At 35.5% G+C, this 20243-nt stretch overlaps 1 long non-coding RNA gene across 1 annotated transcript in view; it reads right to left on the bottom strand.

The window, feature by feature from the left end:
* Positions 1-13844: 13844 nt before the first annotated feature.
* LOC130458464 (uncharacterized) overlaps positions 13845-20243 on the bottom strand; it is a 33182-nt gene continuing 26783 nt past the window's right edge. Inside the window, exon 4 of the long non-coding RNA XR_008917780.1 lies at positions 13845-15793. This is a non-coding gene — a long non-coding RNA (uncharacterized LOC130458464). The remainder of the gene's footprint in view (positions 15794-20243) is intronic.

Raw genomic sequence — 20243 nt, 5'->3', positions numbered from 1 at the left:
GGAGAAAATTTTACAAGAAGCTAAAATGAGTGAATTCAGATTTCAAGGAGTACTAATCAGGAATACACAAGATCTGATATCTTCCATACTAAAGGACCTGAAGGCTTGGAATAAGTATGCAGAAAGGGAAGAGAATTGGGTTTTCTCAATCACCTACCCATCAAAATTGACTATATAATTCCAGGGGAAAGTATGGGCATTCAACAAAATATAATATTTCCAAGTATTTATAGAGAAAAGACCAGAACTAAGTGGAAAGTTTGATATACAAACACAAAAATTAAGAGAAACATGAAAAGGTAAATAAGAGAGGGGAAGAATAAAAACTTTTTTTTAAAATTTAAACATTCTTCTTTACAGGCTTCAATAAGATATTTCTAATAATACATAGAAAATATTATTTGTGACTCTCAAAAACTATATTCACTATTATAGTAATTAGAAGAATCATTCACAGGAATAGATTGGGGTAATAAGTGGTCTAAGATGATATGCAAAAAAAAAGAAAAAAAGAATAAGCAAGGGGAAAATAGAAAATCGCACCAAGAGAAACTTGAAGGAATAAGATAAATAGAATAATCTACATCACACAAAGAGATACATGGGAAGGGGAGGGGAAGAATACTCTTATAAGAAGGAGAAGAGAGTGCTAATGGGTAATACCTAAACCTTACTCTCAGTGAAAGCAATTCTGAGATGGAAGATTATCTAGATTCATTGAGGTATTGATTTCTATATTATCCTACAGGGATAGTGAGAATGGAAAATTAAGGGGGAGAGTGGGGCAGGGAGTACAAAAAGGTAGGAAAAGAGAGGGGGAGGGAACTTAACAGAACCTAAAATAATTAAAGGGAATAAAAAGGGAAGGGGAAAAAAGGGTAGCATATTTAGGTTGGAGATTAGGGGGATAGATTAAAACAAACCACTGGTTTAAAAGAATATAGCAAAAGAAAGGACAGAACTAGGAGAGGATATAAAATGTTAGGGAATACACAAGTGGCAATCATGACTTTGAATGTGAATGGGGTGAATTCACCAATAAAATGAAAACAAATAGCAGAGTGGATTGGAAACCAAAAGCCCACCATATTGTTGTCTATAAGAAATACACCTGGGACTTCCGGGTAATCATGGCTGCAATCTAGACGCCACACGCTTCCTCTCCCTGGCACCGAACAAAATAGACTACATCAAAGGAGCATAAAATCACCTTTGAAGGAACAGAAGGACTCCCCAGTACCCCACAGAGGCAAAGGTACGTGGGACTTGAACATTTCCACACTAAAATAAGAAGGAAAAGCTTGCACAGAAAAGTGAACTGAGCTAACCTTCCCTCACCCCACCTCCCCCACTAAATCAGAGTGAGCTACCTGAGCGCTCACCAGGACAGCGAGTGAGTGGGGAATGTCTCTGTCTGGGGGGGGGGGCACTCCAGGGTCCTTGGGATCTGGGGACTGCCAGGAAAAAACTTCTCAGGGTGGTTTCACTGGAAAATCCAGCACTTCAGCGGAGCTGTACTTGGGGCGGCTGCGCTGAACATCTCCGCTGAGCTAAACACCAGGGGTGGACCATGCGTTGATTATCTGAGCGGAGCTGAACACCTGGGCAGTGTGGCTGTGATCAGGGACCCAGCACTCTAAGAAACCTCGGAGGATGGGAAGAACTAGTCTGAAGCAACCTAAATTCACAGAAAAACCACCCATATAACCCAGATCCCAGACCAAAAAGGAAAGGGGAATAAAACCACCAAAGGGATGGCTCACATGGCCCAAAATCAAGCCTCCAGGAAGAAAGGGAAAAAAGTGACTATTGAAAACTTTTATGGTGGAAGTACCCAAGGAAAAGAGGAGAATGAGGAGGAAATCCAAAAAAATTCAGAACACGCCTCCCAAAATGGAAACTATCAACAAGCTCTGGAAGATCTCAAACTGGAACTTATCCAAAAGATGGAAACCTGGAAAGAAAAATGGGAGAAAGAGATCAGCTGTCTGACAGATAAGAATGCTCAATTGGAAAAAGAACTCAAAGCATCCAATAGAAGGGCAGACAAGGCTGAAAAGCAAAACCAGTCCCTAACGACCAGAATTAAGCACCTCGAAGAAAGCGAGATGATAAAACAGCAAGAATCAATAAAGGAAACCCCAAAAAAATTAATGAATTAGAAGAAAACATAAAATATCTCACTGAGAAGGTCACCGATCTGGAAAACAGAGGGAGACGAGAAAATCACCGAATTATCGGTCTGCCAGAAAAACCAGAGGTAAACAATAAACTCTATATTATTCTACAGGAGATTATAAAAGAAAATTGCCCTCACGTTCTGGAGCAAGGGGGCAAAATAGAAATAGAAAGGATTCATAGAACACCTTCTATACTAAATCCCCAAAAGACAACCCCTAGGAATGTAATTGCCAAATTCAAGAGCTTCCAAGTAAAGGAGAAAATCCTACAACAAGCCAAGAAGAAGAGCTTCAGATATAAGGGGGCTCCCATGAGGATCACATACGACTTAGCGGCTAACACACTAAGAGACCGCAAAGCAGGGAACACAATATTTAGAAAGGCAAGAGAGTTGGGTCTCCAACCAAGAATCAACTACCCAGCAAAACTGACTATATACTCCCAGGGGAAAGTATGGGCATTCAACAAAATAGAAGATTTCCAAGCATTTGCTAAGAAAAGACCAGAGCTCTGTGTAAAGTTCGATATCCAAGCACAGAAAGCAAGAGAAACATGAAAAGGTAAATATTAAAGAAAGGGAAAAGGAGATAAATCTTATCTTTTTCTTTAAGTCAAACTCTCTTCTATAAGGACTACATTTACATCAAATTATATATATTAATATGTGGGGAAAATGTTTTGTGTAACTCTCATAAGTTGTATCATCATAAGAGTAGTTAGAAGAAACATGCATAGGGAAAGATTGGGGCATTAAGAAGATTTGGGGAAAGTGGGGGCAAAGAAAGGAAAAGGGAGGGGGGAACCGTGATAATACTAAGATTAACTTCAAGAAGTAGGGGGGGAATCAATAGAATAATCTTTCCCATATAAAGATACATATGGGAAGGGGAGGGGAAGAACTCTCATATGAGAAGGAGAGGAAGAGAGCATAAAGTGGAATTACTTAAACCTTACTCTCAGTGAAATCAAATCTGAGAGGGAAGAACATCTAGATCCAGTGGGATCCTGAATTCTATTTTATCCATTAGGGCATGAAAGAAAGGAAAATCAAGGAGGGGGTGGGGGGAGGGAGTAGAAAAAGGGAGGGAAGGAGAGGGGGGAGGGGAAGGGAGCATAAAAAGGTAGGGGCTAGAAAGGGAAGCATCTCAAGGGAGGGGACTAGGGGGACTGACCTAAAGTAAATCACTGGTTCAAAAGGAGAAAGCTAAAGAAGAAAGGTCAGAACTAGGGGAAGATATCAAAATGCCAGCGAACCCACAAATAACAATCATAACTTTGAATGTGAATGGGATGAACTCACCCATAAAACGTAGACAAATAGCAGATTGGATTAGAACCCAAAATAATACCATATGTTGGCTTCAAGAAACACATATGAGATGGGTTGACACTCACAAGGTTAGAATTAAAGGTTGGAGTAAGACCTTTTGGGCCTCAACTGATAGAAAGAAGGCAGGAGTTGAAATCATGATATCTGACAAAGACAAAGCACAAATAGACCTGATCAAAAGGGATAGGGAAGGTAAATATATTCTGCTAAAAGGGAGTATAGACAATGAGGAAATATCACTAATCAACATGTATGCACCAAATGGTATAGCATCCAAATTTTTAATGGAGAAACTAGGAGAATTGAAGGAGGAAATAGACAGTAAAACCATATTAGTGGGAGACTTGAACCAACCACTATCAAATTTAGATAAATCAAACCAAAAAATAAACAAGAAAGAGGTAAAAGAGGTGAATGAAATCTTAGAAAAATTAGAGTTAATAGACATATGGAGAAAAATAAATAGGGACAAAAAGGAATACACCTTCTTTTCAGCACCACATGGCATATTCACAAAAATAGATCATATACTAGGTCATAGAAACATGGCACTCAAATGCAGAAAAGCAGAAATATTAACAGCAGCCTTTTCAGATCACAAGGCAATTAAAATATTGATTGGCAAGGGTACATGGAGACCCAAATCAAAAATTAATTGGAAATTAAATAACATGATACTCCAAAATCGGATAGTTAGAGAAGAAATCATAGAAACAATTAACAATTTCGTTGAAGAAAATGACAACGGCGAAACATCCTTTCAAACCTTATGGGATGCAGCCAAGGCAGTACTTAGAGGAAAATTCATATCTCTGAGTGCATATATTAACAAATTAGGGAGGACAGAGACCAAGGAATTGGAAATGCAAATCAAAAAACTTGAGAATGAAGAAATTAAAAACCCCCAGAAGAAAACCATACTAGAGATCCTAAAAATTGAGGGAGAAATTAATAAAATAGAAAGTGACAGAACTATTAAGCTAATAAACAAGACTAGAAGCTGGTACTTTGAAAAAACAGACAAAATATACAAAGTACTGGTTAATTTAATTAAAAAAAGGAAAGAAGAAAGGCAAATTAACAGCATCAAGGATGAAAAGGGGGATCTCACCTCCAATGAAGAGGAAATTAAGGAAATCATTAAAAACTACTTTGCCCAACTATATGGCAATAAATATACCAACCTAGGTGATATGGATGAATATTTACAAAAATATAAATTGCCTAGACTAACAGAAGAAGAAATAGTTTTCTTAAATAATCCCATATCAGAAAAAGAAATCCAACAGGCCATCAAAGAACTTCCTAAGAAAAAATCCCCAGGGCCTGATGGATTCACCAGTGAATTCTATCAAACATTCAGAGAACAGTTAATCCCAATACTATACAAACTATTTGACATAATAAGCAAAAATGGAGTTCTACCAAACTCCTTTTATGACACAAACATGGTACTGTTTCCAAAACCAGGCAGGCCAAAAACAGAGAAAGAAAATTATAGACCAATCTCCCTAATGAATATAGATGCAAAAATCTTAAATAGGATACTAGCAAAAAGACTCCAGCAAGTGATTAGAAGGGTCATCCACCATGATCAAGTAGGGTTTATACCACGGATGCAGGGCTGGTTCAGCATTAGGAAAACCATCCACATAATTGACCACATCAACAAGCAAACCAACAAGAACCACATGATTATCTCAATAGATGCAGAAAAAGCCTTTGATAAAATACAACACCCATTCCTACTAAAAACACTAGAAAGCATAGGAATAGAAGGGTCATTCCTAAAAATAATAAACAATATATATCTAAAACCATCAGCTAATATCATCTGCAATGGGGATAAACTAAATCCATTCCCATTAAGATTAGGAGTAAAACAAGGATGCCCATTATCACCTCTATTATTTGGCATTGTTTTAGAAACACTAGCAATAGCAATTAGAGAAGAAAAAGAAATTGAAGGCATCAAAATAGGCAAGGAGGAGACCAAATTATCGCTCTTTGCAGATGACATGATGGTCTACTTAAAGAATCCAAGAGATTCAACCAAAAAGCTAATCAAAATAATCAACAACTTTAGCAAAGTTGCAGGATACAAAATAAACCCACATAAGTCATCAGAATTTCTATATAATTCCCACACAGCTCAGCAGCAAGAACTAGAAAGAGAAATCCCATTCAAAATTACCCTAGACAAAATAAAATACTTAGGAATCTATCTCCCGAGACAAACACAGGATCTATATGAACACAACTACAAAACACTTTCCACACAACTAAAACTAGACTTGAACAATTGGAAGAACATTAACTGCTCATGGGTAGGACGAGCCAATATAATAAAAATGACCATCCTACCCAAACTCATCTATCTATGTAGTGCCATACCCATGGAACTTCCAAAAATGTTTTTTACTGATTTAGAAAAAACCATAACAAAGTTCATTTGGAAGAACAAAAGATCAAGAATATCAAGGGAAATAATTAAATAAAATACAAAGGAAGGGGGTCTTGCAGTCCCAGATCTCAGACTATATTACAAAGCAGCGGTCATCAAAACAATTTGGTACTGGCTAAGAGACAGAAAGGAGGATCAGTGGAATAGACTGGGGGCAAGCAACCTCAGCAAGACAGTATATGGCAAACCCAAAGATCCCAGCTTTTGGGACAAAAATCCACTATTTCATAAAAACTGCTGGGAAAATTGGAGGACAGTGTGGGAAAGATTAGGCTTAGATCAACATCTCACACCCTACACCAAGATAAATTCAAAATGGGTGAATGACTTGAACATAAAGAAGGAAAGTATAAGACAATTAGGCGAACACAGAATAGTATACATGTCAGACCTTTGGGAAGGGAAAGACTTGAAAACCAAGCAAGAATTAGAAAGAGTTACAAAATGCAAAATAAATAATCTGGATTACATCAAATTAAAAAGTTTTTGTACAAACAAAACCAATGTAACCAAAATCAGAAGGGTAGCAACAAATTGGGAAACAAGCTTCATAAAAACCTCTGACAAAGGTTTAATTACTCAAATTTATAAAGAACTAAATCAATTGTACAAAAAATCAAGCCATTCTCCAATTGACAAATGGGCAAGGGGCATGAACAGGCAGTTCTCAGCCAAAGAAATCAAAACTATTAATAAGCACATGAAAAAGTGCTCTACATCTCTTATAATCAGAGAGATGCAAATCAAAACAACTCTGAGGTATCACCTCACACCTAGCAGATTGACTAACATGACAGCTATGCAAAGTAATGAATGCTGGAGGGGATGTGGCAAAGTAGGGACATTAATTCATTGCTGGTGGAGTTGTGAATTGATCCAACCATTCTGGAGGGCAATTTGCAACTATGCCCAAAGGGCAATAAAAGACTGTCTGCCCTTTGATCCAGCCTTAGCACTGCTGGGCTTGTACCCCAAAGAGATAATGGACAAAAAGACTTGTACAAGAATATTCATAGCTGCGCACTTTGTGGTGGCCAAAAATTGGAAAATGAGGGGATGCCCTTCAATTGGAGAATGGCTGAACAAATTGTGGTATATGTTGGTGATGGAATACTATTGTGCTAAAAGGAATAATAAAGTGGAGGAATTCCATGGAGACTGGAACAACCTCCAGGAAGTGATGCAGAGCGAAAGGAGCAGAACCAGGAAAACATTATACACAGAGACTGATACATTGTGGTACAATCGAAGGTGATGGACTTCTCCATTAGTATCAATGCAATTTCCCTGAACAATCTGCAGGGATCTACAAAAATAAAAAAATACTACCCACAAGCAGAGGATAAACTGTGGGAGTAAAAACACTGATGAAAAGCAACTGCTTGACTACAGGGTTGGAGGAGATAAGACTGAGGAGAGACTCTAAATGAACACTATAATGCAAATTCCAACAACAGGGTAATGGGTTTGAGTCAAGAACACATATGATAACCAGTGGAATCATGCGTAGGCTATGGGAGAGGCGGGAGAGGGGAAGAAAAGAAAATGATCTTTGTTTCCAGTGAATAATGTATGAAAACGACCAAATAAAATAATGTTTAAATAAAACAGTAAATAAAAAAGGAAAAAAAAAGAAACACACCTGAGGCGGGTAGATACTCAAAAGGTTAGAATCAAAGGTTGGAGCAAAATCTATTGGTCCTCAAGTGGGAGAAAGAAGGCAGGAGTTGCAATCATGGTATCTGACAAAGCCAAAGTAAAAATAGATCTTTTTAAAAGAGATAGGGAAGATAATTACATCCTGATAAAAGGCAGTATAGACAATGAAGAAATATCAGAAATCAAAATGTATACTCCAAATGGGATAGCATCCAAATTTGTGAAGAAGAAACTAGGGGAGTTGAAGGAGGAAATACAAAGTAAATCTATACTAATGGGAGACCTGACTATTCCACTATCAAATCTAGATAAATCAAATAATTTAAAAAAATGAGAGAGGTTAGAGAAAAATAAATAGGGACAAAAAAGAATAAACCTTCTTTTCAGTAGCACATGGTGTAAACCTTAAAATTTCCCAGACCCTACTTTATAAGATTGGATTAAGACCATTCCCCATTTGAGCAGTGAACTCTACTTAAAGCAGGAATGTGAGAATTCTACTTTACCTACTTGGGTCTGCCCTAGGGGAAGATAAAGTTGTAAACTCTTTTCTGAACAATTAAAAGTACTTAAACCCATACTTTTCTTAAGCTAAGTACCTATAAAGGTCAAGCAACTTGTGAATTTACAAAGAACAAAGAACTGGAAAACTTACTCAGAGCTTTCCTGGTATGAATTACTCAAAAATCCACACCATCTTAGATGTGGACTAAGAATGGGCAGTCCTTTAGAAACATCTACAGTGATTGGTAGATGTAAGGACTTAGGGGAGGTGACAGAGGAAATTTTGCCCTTAAAAATAAGAGCTCAGGGAAGAGCTGGGAAGTCATTCTGAAACATTCAGATTGGAGAGACTCATTCTGAGGAGACTGATTCTGAAACATTCAGATGGAGGAGGGAGCTGGTGAAAGCAGCTGAGATGCTGCTGGCCTGGTGTCATTAGAATTCCTTACTTAGACAGATCTTATGGTGAGTTATAAAAAACTGACTGATTTCTCTCTTAAGGCTCAGGTCTAGGCCATATTGGCTTGAGGCCCTTTGAACTTATTCCTTTCTTATTCTCTCTCTCTCTTTCTTTGATTACTCATTGTATTGTTAATTAAAATCTCTATAAAACCCAATTGACTTGGGTATTTGAATCATTGGGAATATTTCCCTGGCGACCACCTTATATTTGATTTTAAACCCAAGACACTGTAGTGAAACATATTTCTGAGGTCAAATTTACTCACCCTCTCTTATATCTATCACAGTTTATATCTTCCACTATTTTAATCACTACAGTTTAAGACCTCAACCATTTTAAATCTCACAATGGTACATTCACAAATATTGACCATGCACTAAAAACATAAAAACATGGCAAACAAGTACAGAAAAGCAGAAATAATAAATGCAACATTTTCAGATCATATACAATAAAAATAATAATTAGTAAGGGTACATTAAGATCCAAATCAAAAATTAATTGGAAATTAAATAATATGATTATACAAAATTGTTAAAAGAAAAATTATAGAAACAAGTATTAATTTCATTGAAAAAATGACAATGAGATATCCTTTCAAAATCTATGGGTTGGAGAGGTGGAGTCAAGATGATGGTGTAGAGGCAATGAAAGTTCAGACCTCTGAAAACCCTACTTTACCAATTACCAACCAAATCCTCCTGGGGGACTGAAAATCAAACGTAACAACAGAACATATTCAAGGAACCATCCCGCTGGACTCAACTTAAAAGGTATGTCCCCCAAAAGGTTGAATTTGAGAAAACTAAGGTTTAAGAGGAAGGAAGAAGGAAGGTTCCAGGACCCCTCTCCCACCTAGAGTGCTGAGCCTCCAGCAGTAGCTAGAACCCCTGGGTAGGCAAAACTGCTAGTCTGGAGGGACTAACTTAAGGGCAAAGCTATGCCAGGCTCAGACCACCGAACACAGGAAGTGGGGAAGCAGTTAGAGAATAAACTCAGAGCAGGCAACTTAGTCATAGCAGTGGAGACACTCCATATTGCCCCCAACCTCTTCCTTAAGTTTTGGTCTCAGGGCATATCCAGCTCTACAACTCCACTGGGTTTAATCTAATCAAGCCTTCAGAAGGCAGGGAAACTCAAAGTCCAACACCCCTCCCTCACAGACTGTCCTGAGAGATTTGCTGACTAAGCACCAAGGAGGAAGACTGACAGAAAAGCCCCAAACAACAGATCCAACACATAATGAGAGGAACAATAGGTCAGGCAATTGACAAAGCAAAGAAGAGAAAATCAAAAAATGGAAAAAGAAAAAAAGAAATTACAATTTTCAATGTCTATACAGGCAATGAACAAAGAACAAATGTAACAAAGAAGGATGAAGAATCACCAAGAAAAGACACAGAAACTCTAGTGAATTGGACACAGTCTTTGAAAGAACTCAAAATATAACTAAAATGCAATTAAAAGAGCCAGAAGACAACTGGAAAAAGAACATAAAAAGCAGGATAAGTCATCTGGAAACAGATGCACTTGAATTAAAACAAGAAAATGGTGTCTTGAAAGCCAAAATTAATCAGCTTGAAAATGAGGCAAAGGAGATAAAAGATGAGGCAAAGAAAATGAAAGATGAGGCAAAGAAGAGGAAAAATAACATGCTCTCAAAACCTATGGGATGCAGCCAAAGCAATACTATGGGGGAAATTTATATCCTTGAGTTCATATATTAACAAAATAGAGAGGGCAGAGATCAATGAATTGGGCATGAGATTAAAAAAAAACCTAGGAAGTGAATAAATTAAAAATCCACAGATAAAGACTAAATTGGAGATCATAAAAATCAAAGAATAAATTAATAAATTTGAATGTCAAAGAACTATTGACTTAATAAATTCAGACTAAAAGTTGGTACTTTGTATAAACAAAAACAATAGACAGAGTACAGGTCAATATAATTATAAAAAGTAAAAAAAAAATGAAAACCAAATTGACAGTATCCAAGATGAAAAGGGAGACCTCACCTCTAATGAAGAAGAAATTAAGGCAACATTAAAAACTATTATGCCCAATTATATGGTGACAAATATGCCATTTAAGATGATATGGATGAATATAGACAAAAATATAAATTGCATTGACTAAAAGAGGAATAAAAAGACCCCCTAAATAACCCCATATTAGAAAAAGAAATTGAACAAGCCATCAATAACTCCCTAAGAAAAAATCCCTAGGACCAGATAGATTCACAAATGAATTCTATCAAACATTCAAAAAACAACTAATCCCAGTACTTTAGAAACCATCTGAAATGATGAGCAAAGAATGACTTCTAGCAAATACTTTTTACAACAGAAATATTGTGCTGATTCCAAAATCAGGCAGGTCAAAAAAAGAGAAAGAAAATTATAGACCAATCTTTTCATGAATATGGATGCAAAAATCTTAAATGGGATACTAGCAAAAAGACTACAACAAGTCATCACGAGGGTTATTCACTACAAGCAGGTAGAATTTACACCAGGAAAGCAAGAATGGTTCAATATTAGGAAAACCATCCACATAATTGACCATATTAACAAGCAAACCAACAAAAGTCACATGATTATCTCATTAGATGGAGAAAAAGCTTTTGACAAAATACAACACCCATTCCTATTGAAATTAATAGAAAGCATAGGAATAGAAGGGCCTTTCCTAAAAATAATAAACAGTATATATCTAAAACCATCAGAACACATTATCTGCAATGGGGATAAACTAAAAACCTCCCCAATAAGATTAAGAGTTAAACAAGGATGGCCATTACCACCTCTATTATTTAACATTGTACTAGAAATGTAGTAGTAGCAATTAAAGAAGAAAAATAAATTGAAGGTATTAAAATAGGCAATGAAGTTACCAAGCTATCATCTTTTCAGATAATATGATGGTCTACTTAAAGAATCCTTGGGAATCAACCAAAAAACTAGTAAAAAAAATCAAAAACTTTAGCAAAGTTGCAGATTACTAATTAAACCCACATAAGTCATCAGCATTTCTATGTATTTCCAACATATTTCAGCAACAAGAATTAGACAGAGAAATTCCCTTTAAAATCACCTTAGACAATATAAAATACTTAGGAATTTATCTGCTGAAAGAAATACAGGAACTATATGAACACAACTACAAAATACTCTCTATACAATTAAAACTACATCTAAATAATTTGAAATACATCGATTACTCATGGCTAGAATGAACTAATATAATAAAAATGACAATTCTATCCAAAATTATTTACTTATTTAGTGCCATGTCCATTGAACTACCAAAAAACTTTTTTTTACTGAAATAGAAAAAAAAAACATAACAAAGTTCATTTGGAAGAATAGAAGATCAAGAATGTACTGGGAAATTGTGAAAAAAATGGGAAGGAAGGTGGCCTTGCAGTCCTAGATCTCAAACTATACCATAAAGCAGTGGTCATCAAAACAATTTTGTACTGGTTAAGAGAAAGAAAATAGGATCAGTGTAATAGACTTGGGGTAAATGACCTCAGCAAGACAGTCTATGATAAACCCAAAGATCCCAGGTTTTGGGACAAAAATCCACTCTTTGATAAAAAACTGCTGGGAAAATTGGAACAATATGGGAGAGATTAGGTTTGGATCAACATCTCACACCCTACACCAAGATAAACTCATAAAGGGTGAATGACTTGAATATAAAGAAGGAAACTCTAAGTAAATTATATTAACACGGAATAGTGTACATGTCAGATTTTGGAAAAGGAAAGATTTTAAAACCAAGCAAGTGTTAGAAAATATCACAAAATGTAAAATTAATAATTTTGTTTACATCACATTAGAAAGTTTTTGTACAAACAAAATTAGAAGGGAAGCAACAAACTTGGAAACAATCTTCATAACAAAAACCTCTGACAAAGGTCTTATTACTGAAATGTATAAAGAGCTAAATCAACTTTACAAAAAATCAAGCCATTTTCCAATTGATAAATGGGCAAAGAACATGAATAGGCAATTTTCAGTCAAAGAAATCAAAACCATTGATAAGCATATAAAAAAAGTGTTCTAAGTATCTTATAATCAGAGAGATTCAAATCAAAACAACTCTGAGGTATCACCTCATAGCTAGCAGATTGGCTAAGATGACAGCAATGGAAAGTAATGAATGCTTGAGGGGATGTGGCAGTCAGTGCATTGATGCATTGCTGGTGGAGTTGTGAATTAATCCAACCATTCTGGAGGGCAATTGGCAACCATGCCCAAAGGGCACTAAAAGACTGTCTGCTCTTAGATCCATTCACCGTACTGCTGGGTTTGTACCCCAAAGAGATAATAAGGAAAAAGGCTTGTACCAGAATATTCATAGCTGTGCTCTCTGTGGTGGCAAAAAACTGGAAAATGAGAGATGCCCTTTAATTCGGGAATGGCTGAACAAATTGTGGTATATGTTGGTGATGGAATACTATTGTGCTCAAAGGATTAATAAAGTGGAGGAATTCCATGGGAGCTAGAACAACCTCCAGGAAATGATGCAGAGTGAAAGGAGCAGAACCAGGAGAACATTGTACCCAGAGACTGATACACTGTAGTATAATTGATTGTAATGGAATTCTCCATTAGTAGAAATGCTGTGATACTGAACAACTTGGAGGGATATATGAGAAAGAACACTATCCACATTCAGAGGAAGACCCATGGGAGTAGAAACACAGAACAACAAATGCTCCATTACATGGGTCGAGGTGATATGATTGGGGATATAGACTCTAAATGAACATCCTAGTGCAAACATCAACAACATGGAAATAGGTTTAGATTGAGGATATGTAATGCTCAAGGGAATTGTGAGTCAGCTATGGGAAATGTGGGGGGAGGGAAGGAAGAGAAAGAATATGATTCTTTTAACCAAGGAATAATGTACAAAATTGACTAAATTAATTCATTAATGTATTTAAAAAATCTATGGGATGTAGCCAAAACAGTACTCAGGAGGAAATTTATATCTTTCAGTTCATATATTAACAAATTAGGGAAGACAGAGGTCACTTAATTGGACATGAAAATCTAAAAATTTGAAAGCAAACAAATGAAAATCCCCAGATGAAAATTAATTTAGAGAATCTAAAAATTAAGAAAGAAATTAATAAAATTTAAAGTGAAAGAACTATTGAATTAATAAATAAGACTAGAAGCTGGTATTTTGAAAAACAAACAAACAAAATAGACAATGTACTGGTCAATCTAATAAAAAAAGTAAAGAAGAAAAACAAATTAACAGCATCATAGATGAAAAGGGAGACCTCACCTGTAATGAAGAGGAAATTAAGGCAATTATTAAAAATTATACTGCTCTATTATATGACAATAAACATGGAAATCTAGGTGATCTGGATGAATACTTTCAAAAATATAAATTGCATAGACTAACAGAGGAAGAAATAGACTACCTAAACAACCCCATATCAGAAAAAAGAAATTGAATAATCCATCAATGAACTCCTTAAGAAAAAAATCCTTAGGACCAGATGGATTCACAAATGAATTCTATCAAACATTAAAAAAAACTATTAGTCACAATATTATACAAACTATTTGACATAATAAGCAAAGACAGGGTTCTACTAAATTCATTTTAGAACATAAATATTGTACTGATTCCAAAACCATGCAGGTCAAAAACAGAGACAGAAAACTATAGAACAATCTACATAATGAATATGGATGCAAAATTCTTAAATGGGATACTAGCAAAAAGACTACAGCAAGTGATCACAAGGGTTGTTCACTATAACCAAGTAGGATTTATACCAGGAAAGCAAGGATGGTTCAATATTAGGAAAACCATCCACACAATTGACCATATCTACAAGAACACCAACACAAATCACATGATTATCTCAATAGATTGATTAAAAAGCCTTTGACAAAATACAACACTCATTTCTGTTGAAAAAACTAGAAAATATAGGAATAGAGGGGCCTTTTCTGAGACTAATAAACAGTATATATCTAAAAACATCAGTAAACATCATCTGCGGTGGGGATAAAATATATGCATTTCCAATAAAATCAGGAGTGAAACAAGGATTCCCATTATCATCTCTATTATTTAACACTGTTCTAGAAACACTGTCAGTAGCAATTAGAGAAGAAAAAGAAATTGAAGGTATTAAAATAGACAATGACAAGACCAAGCTATCACTTGTAAAGATTAAAATCAATATGTAATAACTAAATATTATATTCATAAAATTTTATTCATAATAACTAAATTGTCAATCAGAAAGCATGGGAGGAGCATATATCTACTTAAATACAAATAATGTGATCTTGCCAATGTGTAATAAATTGACTCTAATTCAGGACTCCAATCCCCAGAATCTTTTGCTCCACTTCCCCAGAGTGCTTTGTAATTGCACTGAATTCTTGCCTGGGCAAGGACACAAATGATTTTATAAAGGAGTTCTCCTCCTACTGAGGGGCCTTTTGGACTTCCATTTTGGAGCAGATGTGGCTCTTTTCATAATGTAGGTGAGGTCTTGTCTAGGCCTCTCTGGCCTAGGCACGTGTTTCTTATTCTGTATTTTCTTTAATCCTTAATCTTTAATAAACCTCATAAAATATAATGCTCCTTGCAGAGAGAAACTAATTTCTACCTGCCTCAATCTCCCCAAATTTTAATCTTTACAGTTTTGGTGACCTAATGGGAGAAAATACTCTCAATCTTCTGATTCTTTTCTGATCTTAAGTTCAGCTTTAAATAGCAAGTGCCTAGAAATTTTTTTGATCCACTTTTCTCTGTCCGAGGTTTTTTTACCTTTGCAAAGCTGCTGCTCATTCCAGCTCACAGGCTTGCTCCGGACCTGTTGAGTTTGCTGCCCACCTGGTTCCCAGCCACTTCTCCCTGCTTTCGTGCATTCCTGCCTGCAGCCCCGATCCAGATCTGTTGAGTTTGCTGCCCACCTGGCCCCTGGCTGCTAAGTTCTGCCGGCCTGTTTCTCCTGCTGCTGATCCTGACCTCTCTCTCGCTCACCAGGTCCCTGTTTAACCCAGATCTCAACCACCTGGTGACCTGCCTGCCCAACAAACCCAGATCCTTGGAGCAGATCACTCAGGACTGATTTCTACCAGCTGGTTACAAAACAGGTGGTATTGGCTCCACATGGGAGGCCTGGGCTTCACGTGGACTGGGGCACGAGGAGGTATCAGAGGAGGGGAGAGAGAGAGAAAAAAAGGGAGAGGAGAAGATTTTTTTCAAGCAGGAACTTAAAAACAATGGCTATTTTACAAGGATATCTTTTAATTGCATTGATCCTTTCATTGACTTCACCTGTGTGCCAGAAGAAAGATTCAGCCCAAAGATTCAACTTTGAAGGGGTAAATGGGTGGCCCAGCAAACTGAGAGCCAGGCCTAAAGATATGCAGTCCTGGGTTAAAATCTGGCCTCAGATACTCCCCAGCTGTGGGGGCCTTGGATGGGTCCCTTAACCCCCATTGCCTAGCCCTTACCACTCTGCCTTCTGACAATAGGCATCTAAATGGATAATTAAAAAAACAAACAAATAAAATAACCCAAGGAACTTAAAGGCTTGAGGTTCTAAGGCATTTCAGACTCCAATGGTTTATATAAATCTCTGTATTCTATTGCATTTTTGTTTAAGGTTTATCTTTGTGATTTTAAGTTCATATATTACTGTATTCAATATTATTCTGTTATACTGTTCATTTAATGCACTGAGTTAACTACTGTTAAAATTCTGTTGCTTTTCCCCTATAAACATATATTGAAAAAAAAAATATAAATTGTAATAATTAAGCCCATATATGAAAAAAAAGACAGTTTTTCTATTTTTGTCTTTGTAAATTGTCACATAGAGGATAGATGGACTCCAGAACTGGTTACAATTGCTATAACAACCTTTGGAAAATTTAATGTGCTAAATATCTCAACTGATTTTAAGGGGTTTTTAAATATGATTTTTGTAATTTTTTTTAACAATCTCTGGTTATTTTTGCCTGCCCCTAACACGAGGTGTAAGGCCAATTCTAGCTGAAGTGAAATACATTTTATAACCCACAACCTTCCCACATTTCTAAATATGTGAATGGAAGTTGGGGCAGTTAATCTCAGGGCATTTGTACCCCTAAAAAGCCTCCAAAAAAGGAGCAACCCTTTATTTATACTCTTTAGCTCACTATTTTACTTCCACCAGAATGATATATAGATTTCTTGATTATGTTCTTAAACCCAAGATGAGTTTTACTTTGTTTAAAAATATGTTTATTCACCAAGGTTGAAAGATTTGCTATTATTGTAAAATCTGTGACAAATATCCATCAATTCATAGGTTTTAAAAATGTCATACAGCAACTTATGTGAAATATGAAAGTGTGTTTGTTTGCTATTGTAATTAATTGGGTTATTGAGAATTTTAGGGATATTGATATCTACATATTTGTACTACTGTATTTTTAAAAACTAAAAAATTGTTACCTTGTTCAATTCATTTGCATTCACTCACAGTAGATCATGGCCAGGTATGAAGAGGAAATGGATCTCATTTTTGGTGAGAAAGCTTTGCATTTTATATTTTCTTAGCTGACACAGAGTGTCAATGATTATAAGCTATATTTTTGAATTTTTAAAACTCTTTTATTATTATATTTTTCTTGCATGTGCAATATACTATTTGTTTTTTTTTCTCTCCTTTTTATATTTAAAGCACATGTCACCAGCCTTAAGGTTTTCTTTAACCTTTTGATTTTTCAGTACTACAAGTTTAAGATACATTTGCTAATGCATGCCCTAAAAAGCTTGTGACTATAAAAACGATGCCACTAATGATTTAAAAAAAAATTATGGGACGTTGCTTAATGATTCTGATTCCAGGACAAGATATACATATAAGAGCCATTGCACAGGGCCAAAGAAAACCCAATTCCGGTTGGATTGATGCACTTCTAGGCCAATGCAAAGGTTTTGAACCTTTGTGAGACTTGGGGTTGCGACACTTGACTTATGTTAAGATGTAAGCCTTCCTTTTGTCCACACTCACTCTGAAAATACTCACAGACTAGTATCCCCAAAACCTTGGCTCCTATAATCTGGTCCCCTTTTCTGCCTCTCATAGTGTGGTACCTTTCTGTAGTTCTGGCTACTAACTGGGTAAATGCATCATTGCTTAGATCATTTTGATTGGGCCGTGATTCAAGGACCTGTTATAGATTTATTTTTCTTTTCACTTGGAATTTTTACACATAAGAATTTGCTAGTCTATATTTTCATCCAGTATTTCCTTTTTTATTTGGATTTTCTGATATCTTTTTAATATCTCTTGCCAATTGATTCATATACCTCATACCTCAGCCATGCATCCCTAAGTTATCCTGTATTTTTCAATCACCCACAACATGGGGAAATGTAAAAAGTATTATTATTTTAAATTGCAAAGTTTAAATTCCTTTTGAGATGAATTTTAGGTAAAGAAGATGCTACCTCTCTGAATCCAGAAACTGAAATGTTGGAGAAGCCACCATGAAGAAGCCTCCAGACCACAAGCTGCACAAGATCAAAATGAACTTTGGGTGTGGTTGATTGAACATTTATTTGTATGTATACTTTCATGCCAAAGGGTACTGCCCCCTAACTGGCTTTTTGTCAATGCTTTCAGCAATTATTGGTTTTATTGTTTTCTTTTTTCTTTTTCTTTTATCCTCAAATTATTGTAATCTTTAAATTATGTTTTCGTGATCCTTTGGAAAAAATTATTTTTTTTCAAATATTCACATGGAGATATGTAAAAAATAGACTCGAATTCAGGACTCCAATCCCCAGAATCCTTTGCTCTACTTCCCCAGAGTGCTTTGTAATCACACTGAATTCTTGCCTGGGCAAGAACACAAATGATTTTATAAAGGAGTTCTCCACCTACTGGGGGTCTTTTGGACTTCCGTTTTGGAGCAGAAGTGGTTCTTTTCATAATGTAGGTGAGGTCTTGTCTAGGCCTCTCTGGCTTAGGCACGTGTTTCTTATTCTGTATTTTCTTTAATCCTTAATCTTTAATAAACCTCATAAAAATATAATGTTCCTTGCAGAGAGAAACTAATTTCTACCTGCCTCAGTCTCCCCAAATTTTAATCTTTACAAATGTGGAGATGCAGGAGAGTTTATATCTGTGTAAATATTAAGGATTTCTGGGGAATGAATTCAAAGGATCAAAATCTCCATTTATACATAAACCCCTGTTATCCCATTGGCAAACTAGTTTCCCTGAAAGGATCATGAAAACATAATTAACTTAAAATTTACAATAATTTGTGGATAAAAGGAAAAAAATAGAACAAAACCAATGATTATTAGGTTGACAAAAAGCCAATTTGGGGGCAGTTCCTTTTGGCATGAGTATACATCCAAAACAAAGGCATTTCAGTCCCCCTTAGTTCAATTCACATCTTAAAGTTCACTCTGGATCTTCTGGTACAGCATGTGGCCTCTGCAGGCATCTATCTTCATGGTTCATTGTAGATTCTGGGAGGTAGCAAGTTTCTTATCCTAAAATTGTTAAAATTTAAATCAAAGATCACAACAATAATGTGCCCCCCCTGAGGTGAATAATAAAAACACAGGGAGTACAAATGATTTTCAGAATAAAACAGTAACATAGTAGATAATGCACATTCAAAGAAGTATCAAATTCCCCAATATTCACAATAGTCCAGTTAATTATGATAGCAAACAAACCCACTCTCATATTTCACATAAGTTGCTATATGACATCAAAATCTATGACTGATGAATATTTGTCAAAATTTTTACAGATGTAGTAAATCTTTCAGCCTTGGCAAATATATTTTTAAACAAAGTAAAACTTATTTGGGTCTAGAACATCATCAATAAATCCAGATTATTCTGGTGGAAGTAAATTAAAATGAAGAATTAAATTATTATGCATGCACATAAGCTTTGTTTGACTTCTTGCTTTATATGATCTTTAAACCTTTAATACAACTTTCTTTATAATATATAAATATTTTTTAAAAATCATCCATTCAGAAACTACTAGTTACTACAATTGTTTCTGAAGACCTCTTAGAATTACCATTTAAATTCTAGGCTCATTAAATTCTCCAAAGGTTGCATACAATTTAACCAGTTTTGTTAAAATACATCCATCATCATCTATGTGATAATTAACAAAGGCTACATGTAATCTTCAATAGCTCTAGTGAGAAGGGTTTTGGGCAAGATGTTCATGGACTTATACAATGATATTTTGTTTTTCAGCAGAGGTAAAGGTACAATTTATAGATCAATATAGGGAAAACATAGTAGCTTAAATGATTCAGTACTACAGAAAGGTATCAACTAGAATAATACAGATAAACTTAATACAGATAATAATACAGATAAATAATACAGATAAGATAATAATACAGATAAAAATTAAACCTTAAAGCAATCAGTAAATACAAGAATATAAGCAAATGACAAGATACAGGCAGGCGGTGCAGTCAAAATCCTTTTCACCATTCCCAATAAATTTGTTCTATATTATAGGATAATACACTCAAAATAGTTAGCAATAACCCTCCAGATCTCTTTTAAAGTTTCCTTCCCTTCCACCAGTATTGATCATC

This window comes from Monodelphis domestica, chromosome 3, assembly GCF_027887165.1.
Source record: "Monodelphis domestica isolate mMonDom1 chromosome 3, mMonDom1.pri, whole genome shotgun sequence".
NCBI classification, from domain to species: domain Eukaryota; kingdom Metazoa; phylum Chordata; class Mammalia; order Didelphimorphia; family Didelphidae; genus Monodelphis; species Monodelphis domestica.
The sequence above is the reverse complement of the archived record's forward strand: the minus strand, read 5'-3'. Positions and strand labels throughout refer to the sequence as shown.